The following is a 13,026-nucleotide window of genomic DNA, read 5'->3' as shown; positions in this document are numbered from 1 at the left end:
AAGCCTATTCTTGTAAAAGAGTAAATCAATTCTTTCCGGAATTACAGCAATAGCCTTCTAAATGCTCTCCCATCTTAGTTTTCCCCCAAAATACACACTTCAAATAGAATCAGAGTTATCTATTTAAAAACATAAATCAGAAATGTAATTTCTCACTTAGAACTCTCCAGTGTCTTCTCATTGAATTTAAAATAAAATTAAAATGCTTTACAATTCTCACACTTTCCTCTCCCACTTCAAGTCCTACCACTCTCTCTTTAAGTCAATTTGTTTGACAACACTGCACTTCACTCTCTTCTCAATCACACCACAGAGACTTTGAATTTGCTTTGTCCCATTATTGGAATATTTTTCCCAGATCTTCCCATAGTTGAAATATTCTCAATTATTACCGAACGCAGAAAAGTATTTGCTGGCAACGCTATCAAATGTGGCCTGTCCTACCATCTGATTTCTCTATCTCATCCCCCTACCACTGCCGCCTTTTATTTCTTATTATTTTTTCTTGCTTATTTGCTTGTACATTTTTTGCTTTCTCTATTTCTTTTTCTTTTTTCTGTTCTTTCTCTTTTCTTTCTTTTTATGTGCACTTATTTATTGTTTGTTTGTTTATCAAGGCAGAAACCTTTCTTTGATTGTCTGTTTTGTCCACCAATGTGTCCCTACAGGAGTTGGCACACAGTATGTATTCAATATATATTTGCTGAACAAAAAGTTCAAAAAGTTATGAAGGATAATATGATTTAACAATATATTGGACAACAGATCACAACCCATAGGCCAAATGTGGCCACCACCTGTTTGGGTAGATAAAATTTTACTGGAATACAACTATGTGTATTTGTTTACAAATTGTCTATAATGCCTTTTGAACTATGACAACAGAACTGTGTAGGTGTGAATAAGACCGTATAGCTCACAAAGTTGAAAGGTTTACTGTCTGGACTTTTACAGAAAAAGTTTTCTAACCTCTGCAATAACATATACCAGGCCAAGTTAACATTCAATTTAAAAGAAACACAAACATTGTCAGGTACTGTTTCTGAAAAGGTATATAATTTTCTGTTGTCGATGACTTGGCCCTGGGTCTTACAGGACTTGTCTCCCTTCCTCTGGAGTTCATGTATCTTACCAAGGTCTCCAGGGCACTAACCATTCCTGCTTACCTAGCCCAGTCAGCATGATGTCATCAATATAATGGATCAATGTGACATTCTGTGAGATGTCAGAGAATCCATATCTCTTTGGAATATATTATGTCAGAGAGGACAAGCACTGACATAACTCTGGAGCAAACCTATAAGTGAATATTGGTGTTCATTCTACACAAACTTGAACTTTTTCTAATCCTTCTTTCTAGTAGAAATAAAAAGGAAGCTATTCCCCAAGTCAATGGCTGAATTCCATATACTTAATACTTATTAATCTGTTCTAGCAATAATACCACAGTCAGCATGGAAGCTGTAAATGGAATGTTACTTTATCGAGTTTGTGATAGTCTACAGCAAGTTGAACAAAGTAAATCACCATTTAATTTGACTATCAGACCCCTACATAAAATGGATAAATGCTGGGAAATTAAATGGTGATATAATAAGGACCACCATCTCAATAACTTCTATATCTGTAACTGAAGCACTAATCCCAACTATTTCCTGCAAGGTGTTATAATATTTTTCAATTTAATATCTTGATCAGGGGGCTGTGAATGGCATTTTCAAAGTTTTCCACTTGGTACTGGAATTCACTGTGATAATTCTTACTCCACAGGTCAAAGACTCAGATGGATGTTATCCAACTGCCAAGAATATCATTTCCTATTATGCACTCAAAGACCAGGGAAATAATAATTAGGTGCTTCTACTCAGGAACCCCAGAGCTTAACTTTTAGCCAGGACTCCATTTATTACTTGGCCCTTGTTACTCCCTACTCTCTCAGGGGGACCATAATGATCTTTGAGTCTCCTAGTATGAATATCAACTTGAATTCTCTGTAAAATAATTCTAAAAATGTCCAGGCGTGACCCTTCTCCAGTGTGAAGGCACTCAAGTGATCATGGGCTCTTTTGAAGTTGAACTGGGAGAGTCATTGCAGTACATACTGGCAGCTCTTTCCTCTAGAAAATCCAGCTGCTTCTGTCAGTAGCTGCTATATTTGAAAATTAGCTTAGATCTGGAAGCTGAGCAAGGAATTATGATTGCTTGTTGAAGTGTCTCCCCGCAGCCTCCTGCTCTTCCATTCTTACCATGTTCTGGTTCTACATATTAAGCAACACTCTTGTTGGCTGCCCATCTATTTTTTCTCTATAGCCATCCTTTGATCTACCTGAATCTTGACTGCCCGCTGAACTTTCTCATTGTTATAGTAATTGTAACCTCCTGGTTTCTGATTTTAAATGGCACCCCCTGGTGTTTATTATTTTGGTGCCTCATCATCCACATGGTTATTAAAGAGCCCAGCTCTGTAGGCCCCTCACCTGCTATCAGCCCTAACCTAAAGAGAAGATACACTGCTGAACTTCTCAGTGATGCTAATGACCCTTCCACCAGAACATTCCTCATGGCCTTAGTGACAGAACATAATCATCTGGTGGGCCTTCTGGCCTTGCACAATATATCCATTCCAGTATGTCCACATCCCTGAAACATTTTATTCCTTTTTCTACAATATAGCAAGAAAATTAATGAATTTCTACTTTACTCAGCATGGCCCTTTGATTTTCCATACACTGAATGGTCACCTCAGCAATAAGTTTTCCTCATTCCCTTCAGTCCTTGCAAGATACTGAATCACATCTCCTGAGAAAGTACTACCAAGTAAATGAATTTTCAATTATCCTGCCTTATATTCTGCTTCCCTTGATCAAAAAACCTCTAATCTAATCTAAAATTAATCTCTGACCATGCAGAGAGGGAAGGCCATATGAGGACACAGCAAAAAACTGGTTGGTCATCTGCAGGCCAAGAAGAGAGCTCTCATCATACACCAATTCCACTGGCACCCTGAACTTGAACTTCCAGTCATTAGAATTTAAGAAATAAATTTCTGTTGTTTAAGTCATGCAGCCTGTGGCATTCTATTATGACAGCCTTGAATGACTAATACATGACTCCAGGCTGGTCTTTCCACAGAAGTGGAGGGGATTTTTATAAGATACCAAAGTATTTAACTGTCTGTTAATTACCCTCAGTGTCAATACAAGCTAGTAGTAACTAGGCAACTCCACAGTCCTTAAAAAGGAGTTGTTCTCCGCATATCCCTTAAATGCCTGAAACATTGCACCAGCAAAATTATTTCTCTATACCAGGACATTTTCCCAGGGCCCTTGAGTAATTAGGCCATTATTTTGTGGTGGGGATTATCCATGCTGCACATTCCCCTTAAAACAAGCTCATCTTTGTTAGCCAGGTAGGGAGTGACTCATTCTCAAAACTCATCTTGTCTTATTTTCTAAATAAATCAATCCCAGCTCCATTTGTGTCAGTTCAGGTCCTCCAGTAAGGAAAAATCAAAATAGAATTAGACAGTCAAGAGGTTTATTGTGGTTGTTCTGTGAAAGAGAAAATTGGGAGTAACAGTGACAAGAAGAGCCTTTAGACCATCCTATAGGTCTGACACTTATGAAAGAAGAGAGGGAAGAAAAAAATGGTTAGAAGCAATCTCTGAAAACAGTGCGGTTCCAAGAACATCTTGGCCAGGCCAGGTCAATGGTGGACTCTAAGAACCAGTTGCTCTTGGAGAAATCTCACTTTGAGCATTAATGGTCTGTTTCTTACATTCCCACTAAGCTCAATCATTGACTCACAGCAGCTTGATGTATTGACTCAAATGTGTAATGGCTGGGGCTATAAACCAACTATGCTCCCCTCATCAGGTCCTCTTGAAGGAGATTTGAGTGGCCTACTTCCATGGCCAACATAGTGTTAGTATTACTACTTTGACTTAATTAAAGAGTGAAACTCAAATGCTGCTATCTTCTTACTAAACCCATTTCTTTTTCCTGCCTCTCATGAGCACTATATTTCCCATCCTCCTTAAAGGTGGTGGGGCTGTAAGACTCCACTTTGGTCAATGGAATAGGTGCCATTTCAATGCCTGGTCCCTTAAATCTCCCACAAGCAATCCTCCACTCTCTTTCCACTTCTGAGGCAAGCATGAAGGTCATGTGTTGAACAGGCACCAATAGATGAAGGGAGAGGATGAGCTTCTGCATCACTATTTTGAAAAGAGATGCCAGACTGCCATGGACTATGTGATGTGAGCAAGCAACAAATCTTCACTGAAATAAGATTCTGACATTTAAGAGCTGCTTATTTCAATAATTAGCCAACTTTTTTAATGTTCTAGGAGGTAGCCTACTATTTTGATAGAAATATTGCTAAATAGGCAATTTTTAAAATTGTCTTTTAGTTACTTAGCTAGAACCATCATGTTCAATGTGTTTGAGAGGCTTGAATGAAGAGAGGATGGAACATGGAAACTAACAGTTATTTATTATTATTATTATATACTCTATCTTTTATAATGATATTCTATAAAACACAGCCAACTCTACTAAATAATCAAATAAAGTTCTAAATAACCAATGTAATATATACTTTTTAGTCTCTTAGACAAATTCTTTGAGATCAACTTGCAAAAATATGACTCACTGGTATTCTTTAAAAATGAGAATGACCACAATTTCTAACATCTAAGTCACTCTTGTTCAGATCATGCCTGAACAAAAGTAGCATTTAAAAGCAATTTTCATGTTTTCTCCAATAATGTATTAATGAAATAAGCCTTTACCTTGTATTTCCACAATAACTTATTAAAATTGTGTGTAATGTTGCAGGACAGTGTGAAGAGTTATAGAAAATCTTTTTAAACTCAGTGAAATACATACAGTTAACTTTATCTCCAAGCTTTTAATGTGCAATGGTTGAATCATTTTTACATGATTTGTTAATCTGAGAAGTAAGTGCCAAATCACAAGTGAGATGATTTGTAATCATCTAAACTCTATTATACTTCACCTACCCATGAAGCTAGCATCTTAATGCTTTGCAAGTTGCCAGGATGGTGTGTGTTCAGCATATCATAAAAGTACAAAAGTTATTATTTCATTTCATGTTTTAAAAATTCACGGTCTGTCTCACCTATCACCTTAAAGGCACAAATGTCTGCTAACTGTAGTTATTTTTCAGTGGTTCTACTTTTAGCAATTTCCTCCAATAATTACAACTAGATTGACTAACCAATTACTTTGCTATATGATTTCTTCATTTTTTCCTGGAACTAATTCTCCATAGATACTGAGGAACTACTGTACACAAACGTTCACTGCTGCTTTATTTGTAATAATACCAAACTGGAAATAAATATACTTCAATGGGTGAATGGATAAACAAATTGTGGTACATTCATACAACAGAATACTACTCAGCAATAAAAGGAGCAAAGTTTTGTTAGATACAATAACTTGGATGGATCTCAATGGGATTATGCTGAGTAAAAAAAAAAAAAGCCAATTCAAAAGATTACATAATTTATGATTCTATTTATATAGCATTCTTGATATGACAAAACTATGGAACTAGACAAGAGATTAGTGGCCACCAAGGATTAGTGGCCACCAAGGAGAATAGAGTGTAAGTATAAAAGCTAACACAAGGGAGTTTTGGGGGTTGATGAAACCATTCTGTTTCTTGATTGTGGTGGTAGTTACAAAAATCTACAAATGTGATAAAATTTTATAAAATAATACGTGAAAAATGACTCCAGTAAATCTCCTGAAATCCAAATTAAGGTCTGTAGTTAATAGTATTATACCATTGTCAGTTTTCTGTATTAGATTATTCTATTAAAGTTATTAAGATGTTATCATTGGGTAAAGCTGGAAGACTGGAATGAAGGAACTCTCTATACTATTTTTGAAACTTCCATGTTAGTCTACATTATTTCAAGATAAAAAGTTTAAGAACAAAATACTAATCTCCAGGACTACTCCCAGAGATTCTAATTCAGCAGGTCTAAAGTGAAGCATGGGTATCTCCCCAAGTGGTTCTCATGAGCAGTCACATTTGAAATCCCCCCATCTTGGCAGTCAAGATGACAGCAGGTTCTACACAACAATTTTCTACAATGCCTCTTACTGCAAGCTGAAGGAATCATGCCAAAGCACAAGATAACAAATCTATGAGGGCCTAAAACAGCATCCAAGGGGGTCCTGGAACTAATACCCCACAGATACTGTACACAGATGTTCACTGCTGCTTTTTTTGTAATAACCCCAAATTGGAAATAACGCTGCATCCCAGTAGCATGGCTTGATTCCCAGTTAGCACCTAAACTAAGACTAGATGGCTTCAAATATTTCAAGCAGCACTCCATAAGCATTAGTTCTTACCCCTAAATGTTTCATAAGATGTTTCACATTGCCAATTAGGGGCAGATGAATACAATCTGATTTTATGCCAAGTTGGAAGTAATGGTGACATCCTTTTAAGAATATTACAAAAGATTACTATTTGAAGAGTAGACCTCCCACCTTCAAATGGAGGTGGGCTAAAGGAAGACCTGTGAAAAGGGTCAAGATTTTACTAGAAAATCTGCATAGAATTTAAAAAGTAATTGAACCCTAAGGCATTATCTTTTAATTAAAGTCCAAAATGTGATTTATCTCAATGAATATCACTTGCATTCAGTGAATAAGGTCTACAATATGGTAAAGAGCTCAACACTTCTGTATTGCTTGCATAACATCAACTTCTACCATATGATAATTCTACTATCATGAAGAAAATCACTATGTCAAAATATTATCTCTCAATTGTTTTAAGTATTACCATTAATATAAAAATTAGGTGGGTAATATTGGTAATAAACACTTGAAACTTTATTTAAGCATATACATAATAAGAAGAAAATTATTCATTTAACAGAGACATTTTTTAGTATGTCTACTATATGGAAGTTATTATACTAGATACTGACATTGAAACATATAATATATTGTTTCTTTCCTCAAGAAGCCAGTGTCTATTGGAGCAAATAACTCAACAATTACTATATGGTCCATTGATTATAGTGTGGATGTCTCTTAAGTTGAATCTTGAAAGCTGAGTAGAATTTAGCTAGATGAAGAAAAGGTACATGTGCATTGCAGGGAGAGGAAACAGTTTGAATGCATGGAAGAATTCAATTAAATGATGTATTCAAGTAGCAGTGACTATATCTGAAATCAATAAACAATGAGGTATTTGAGTATAGGTTTGTGGGTGGAAGAATAACTACCTGAAGGCAGGTCACAGTGTGTGGGTGTCTTCAGTACAACACTCTGGCATGCAAGACCATCCTGAAAGTATTCAAGCATTTTGGAAACAGCATTCATACAGTAGTGTTGACAATGGACTGGAATATGATTAAACTGAAGGCAAAGAGAAAAATAAAATTATCGAACCAATAAAATGCGGTACAGAATTATGCAGTATGATGATTTTCATTGTCATTATAACTTATACTGGTCTTTGCACATTGGAAAGCCACATCTTTGTTAAAGCAGCGAAATTAATTAGCAAAAATCCCAAAAGTCAGTCGGGTTACACCTGTAGTCAAACCATCTGTACACAATAATTTTAAGGAAATTTAAAAAAAAAAAATACATGTGTAGTGAAGTCTCTGTTAAAAGAAAAACAAGTGTCCTTTGGGTTGAAAATAACATCTGGATCATTTCAAACTTACCAGGTACAAAACATAGCACTGAAAAGCCTAAGGTCTGAAATATATAAACAAAAAAAAATCTTGAAAGAGATCTTAAATCTTTAAAACATTCCCTCCAGAAAGCAGGTTGGCATTTTTCACACTGCACCTGGATTTTCTTACATTAAAATGTCATGTTACTTCCTAGAAAGGATATTGTGAAGATTAACACAATCACGTTTTAAAGCTCTTCGAGTTTGTCAGAGTGAAGTTCTGTAAGAACAAGGTGTAACATTCACTATTCACTGCACAGTTATTTGAATCCTAGTTATGTGGGATATCAGAGTGAAGCAGATAAACTTCCTTTTACCCACATGAAGTAGAAAAATGAAATTCAGTAGAGAATTAGAATTGGTAATGTTTGAATTACTATGCAAAAATTGCTGCATTCTTGTTACTTTTAGGTGTCTTGACAGACCCTTCATAATATAGAAAAAGATTTATACCCAAGTCAAGTAATAAAGGAATTTACTCATTGATTTTTAAGGTTCTGGGAGTGAAAGAATGTTCTTGCAAGTTAAAAAAAAAAGTGTAGATTAAAAATTTTTTTAATATGGGAAAATCAAATTTACTTATTTTAATCTATTTTAGTCAGTAACAATACACATTCAATAGTCCTTGATGCTAGGCATTTCAAAAAATTATAAAAAGCAGTAAACTCAACCAAATAATCGGAGTCTTTTTTATCTTTTAAAATACTTAAATTTACAGAGACAGATTCATACACAAACAATGGAAATATTATCTGGTGTTTACTAATAATATAGTCCAGGAGATCTGTGCCAAACACTGTTAAAAGTGAAGATCTGCTTTTTTTTCCTTCCATTCACTCATTTAAACAACTTTTATTGATTAGTTCATGCAAATGAAAACAGGGTCATATGGCTCGCACTGTAATTCATTTGTTCATTCAAACATTTATTGAGACCAGACACTAAAGCAAATATGAAATATAGTAAGCTCTATTTTATGACTTAAGATTGTTTTTCTATAGTGGTGGAGTCAGATACGTAAATATATCATAAAGTCACATTTTAAGGTGGAATAGTAACTACAATGTATAAATAATACAATGATGCTTAAGTACTTAGACAGGAGTTCTCAAGCCTAGCTGCATTTTAGAATCATCAAAAGCATTTTCATTTTAATAAAATGCACAGGCCTCATCCATCCCACCTCAATTCTGATTTAATTGGACTACAACGGAAAACTAGAGTGTTGTGTTTTTTTTGTTTGTTTGTTTTTTTACTCAAAACTTTCATTGAGTGTAATATGTGCCCAGGGTTGAGGCTTCCCTACTCCCATGCTAAATGGTTTGTTTAAAAAACTAATGAAGAGAGAGTTTAAAAATTGTGTTGAAACTGAGGACACCCTTGAGAAAATCTGTCGGTGAAAAGTGAGATACCTTAAGATAGCTATCACTAAAATTGAATACAATATGGTACATATATTCTAACAATTCAGAAAAATATAGCAGAGCTTTAAATGAAATCCACTAAACCCATGAACCCAAACCTAGGACTAAGTATATTATGCAAATATTTATCCTTGGGCCCTCAATCTCCAAATTCTTCCAATTACCCAATTAAATTCAAACTAGTCAAAACCTCTAAGGCAGGTTGTGCCATGTTTTATATTTGGAATAAATGAGTGATAATGTAAAGATGTTACATTCAAGAAGCCTGCATTTCAAAACAAAACTGAAATTCCAGGCATCATCAAGAACAGTGGAGAATCTCATGGAATGACCAGATCTATGATCATCTGAAATGTCAGAAGGCAGTAGTCTACATCAGCAGGGTATTCAATCAGGAATTACAGTTCTGGAATTTGAGGTTATTGCTCAGTTTTCCTTGGTAATAAACAAACAAACAAAAATAAATTAAATTTAAATACCCAAGAGTGTCTTCATTTAAGAGTTTTCCAAGAAGTTCAACTTCCAGGTGTTTCTGACCACAAGATTAACCATGTCACACAACTATAATGAGAGTACAAATCAGACAAGAGGTGATCGTTTATTAAGCCGGGCAAAGGGAGGCTTAATAGAAATAAAAACTCAGGACCAAAAAGCAGTATATTGAAATTTTCAACCGTGAAATATCCAAAAAATCCAAAGTTTATAGCCTTTTAAAAATATTTATTCTGTAACATCACACCTCCACGTAGTGTTTTAAAGCATGCCTAGCAAGTTGAATTCAACACAGTTAGAGAAAAAGAATCATATAAATGAGTAGGTAAGTTTCTTCACAAGGGGATTTAGAACATAGTCACACATTCTCTCCACTTCACCACTCTTTTGGTGGCTTATTGTCTTACATTTAAAAACAGGGTTCTGTTTTGGGGTCTCTGATTAATATATGTAAATACACCTTTGAAATATATCAGTAAGTTATAGACCTAGAATTGTTATCAAATACTCAAAATAGAATTTTTCAAATCTAAATTGCCTATGTACCTATAACCTATTGACATGGTGCTTTCTTGATGTTTGAATTCTTAGAACACAATACAGGATTACATAAACACGTATAGATAAAATTTATGGTGACTTTTTTAGAGCTAACAGAAATGAGCAGTCAAAAGCAACCTTTTAACTATTAGCATTATTCATAGAGGAAATAAAGACACTTTTTTATTTCTTTGGGTTTTCTAAAATAGCAAGCTGGATGATTGAATAAGTAAGCTTCTTGTTGGGTATTGGCTCTCATGAGGTATTTGCTTTTTATTCCTGATCTATTCCTATAAAGCTTTCTGGGTTTTTTTTCCTATCACTCATACAACCCATACTTACTACTGAGACAAGATCACTACCAAAAGAGATATTGGGAGGCTGGAAGTCCATTGCCCAAGCAGTTATGATCACAGAAATCTCCACGTTAACTCACAGCCCCCGCATAAGGAGTTCTACTAGATTAGTAGTCCCCAACCTTTTTAGCACCAGGGACTGGTTTCGTGGAAGATAATTTTTCCATGGTTTGCGGGGAGTGCAGAGGGATGGTTTCAGGATGAATTCAAGCATATTACATTTATCGTGCACTTTATTTCAACTATTATTACATTGTAATATATAATTAAATAATTATGCACAAAATGTAGAATCAGTGGGAGACCTGAGCTTGTTTTTCTGCAACTAGACAGTTCCTTCTGGGGGTGACGGGAGACAGTGACAGATCGTCAGGCATTAGATTCTCATAAGGAGTGTGCAACTTAGATGCTGCACATGTACAGTTCACAATAGGATTCATGCTACTATAAAAGTCTAATGCTGCCACTGATCTGACAGGAGGCCTAGCTCAGGCAGTAATGCGAGGGATGGGAAGCAGCTTCAAATACAGATGAAGCTTCGCTGGCTCACCTGACACTCCCCTCCTGTTGTACAGGCCAGTTCATAACAGGCCACGGACTGATACTTGTCCATGGCCTCGGGGTTGGGACCCCTGTACTAGATGAGCTGAGACATTGTTTATCATTTTTAGCAAAAGTGTTAATTCCTTGAAATACTCAGAATAACAGTAATGAGTAAGACACAGAGCAATCGGAAACGCAGAGTCTCTTTTTTGTTAGGCTACATATAAGCTACCGACAACCTCTGACTGCTGCAAAAAAAAGACAGTCTTTTCCCCGGATATGGCAAGGATACGCAGCCTCACTTTAGTCTTTTAAAGTTCACCCTAAACAAAGACAGAGATTACCATCAGTGGTGGTATCTTCTGAAACTAAGGGCAGAAATTGACATTTCTCTTAGTGGGAGATAATGTCAATATAATAACCCAACCCCTTCTGAAGATGGCAAAAATGTTTTTTCAAGCTGCTACTAAAATCTATTTTGCTTAATTTTCACAAATAAAGAACATGATGATTTTGTTTCCCTGACAACACTCTTGAATATGACTGGCCTTCATGCTTTGTCCTCTGGTCTGGGTCCAAGTAACAGTCCAACACCTTAAATTAATCTTTTGCATCCATTAAGAAGTCCCAAGGAAGACCGGACAGATGTTCCTGTGATTATCACTGTCATATATTCTATTAAAGATTATACAGGTAAGAAAAGCTATGACTTCTCAGGAGTTTTGGGTTTTCTGTGGCTTTAGTAATAGAAGATGTCTAATTCTTTTGTAAATAACAGATACAAGATAATTTGTATATACAGGGTTTTTTTTAAGTTTTTAAAAATATATTGGTCAAGAATATTGCCTTGGATAAATATGTAGAATATGTATGTATAAGTATAAGAAATGGACTGGAAACCAAGTGCATTAACCTCATGATAGATGTTGTCTCTGGGAAGACAGCATAAATAATAGAATGGTGAAACGTGGTTATGGAGACTTTGGCTAAATCTGTAATGTTTGTCTCTTTAAAAAATGATAAGGCAAATATGACTAAGTGGTAAGTTTTAAATATTATGTGTTATTATGGGTGTCTTTATGTTGTTATTTAATCTTTTCTGCATTTGAAGATCTCCAAAATTTAAGGAAACAAGACTATTAGCTAATCACGTGCCCATCGTGCTTTCTCTTTCTGAAGAAAATGATTGCAATTAGAACACCCTTCCTTGTTGACCAATTAGTAGCTTGCATCAAAGAAATCTTCATTGGGCATTAATCAATTCAAAATCATGATTTTAATGGTACTAGTCACCCTGCTTTTAAAAACACATTAATATTCAAATTCATGTGTAAGTGCCCCATATATCTGATTAACTGGAAGTAAGAAAAGCCTTAATATATGCAGAACACCATTCACGTGCTCTAAAAGGCAAATGAAGGTGCTCAGATATATTATGAATTATATGTGTCTATCTTTTATGAAAATGAAGAAAAATTCCCTTGAGAAGAACCCAGATATTTGGCCGTTTTGATATTTTACAAGGTATAGAGCAAAGCACTCAACCTGGCAAGCGTCGGTAAGGAATAAAAATGAGTGTATTCACTTACAATAATAAATTCAAAATAACACTTATATCACGTACATGCATCACACATAGCAACTGTGTAAGTATGTAGAAGTTCTTTGAGTACTGTTTTTAAGAACTTTCAAAAAAAGATCCTAAAATTATTGATGACTGTTTACTTTTGGCCCATGAATCATTTCCTGAATATATTTTACAATTGTGATTCAGCTCGGTTTTTCATTAATTTATTTTTTTTGTTTCTTTTTTAACAAAATCACCATTTCTCTTTTCAAGTTATCCACAGGTTTGGCCTACCTCCTGAGGTAACACCAGGGACATCTGTTGATCTCCCCAAACACCAAGACAGCAACAATAATGGGTTTACAAA

At 35.2% G+C, this 13,026-nt stretch overlaps 1 pseudogene; it reads right to left on the bottom strand.

The window, feature by feature from the left end:
- LOC126956143 (keratin, type II cytoskeletal 8-like) overlaps window positions 1-11,162 on the bottom strand; it is a 30,598-nt pseudogene extending 19,436 nt beyond the window's left edge.
- Window positions 11,163-13,026: the final 1,864 nt, after the last annotated feature.

Source organism: Macaca thibetana, chromosome 6, assembly GCF_024542745.1.
Source record: "Macaca thibetana thibetana isolate TM-01 chromosome 6, ASM2454274v1, whole genome shotgun sequence".
NCBI lineage: Eukaryota > Metazoa > Chordata > Mammalia > Primates > Cercopithecidae > Macaca > Macaca thibetana.
The sequence above is the reverse complement of the archived record's forward strand: the minus strand, read 5'-3'. Positions and strand labels throughout refer to the sequence as shown.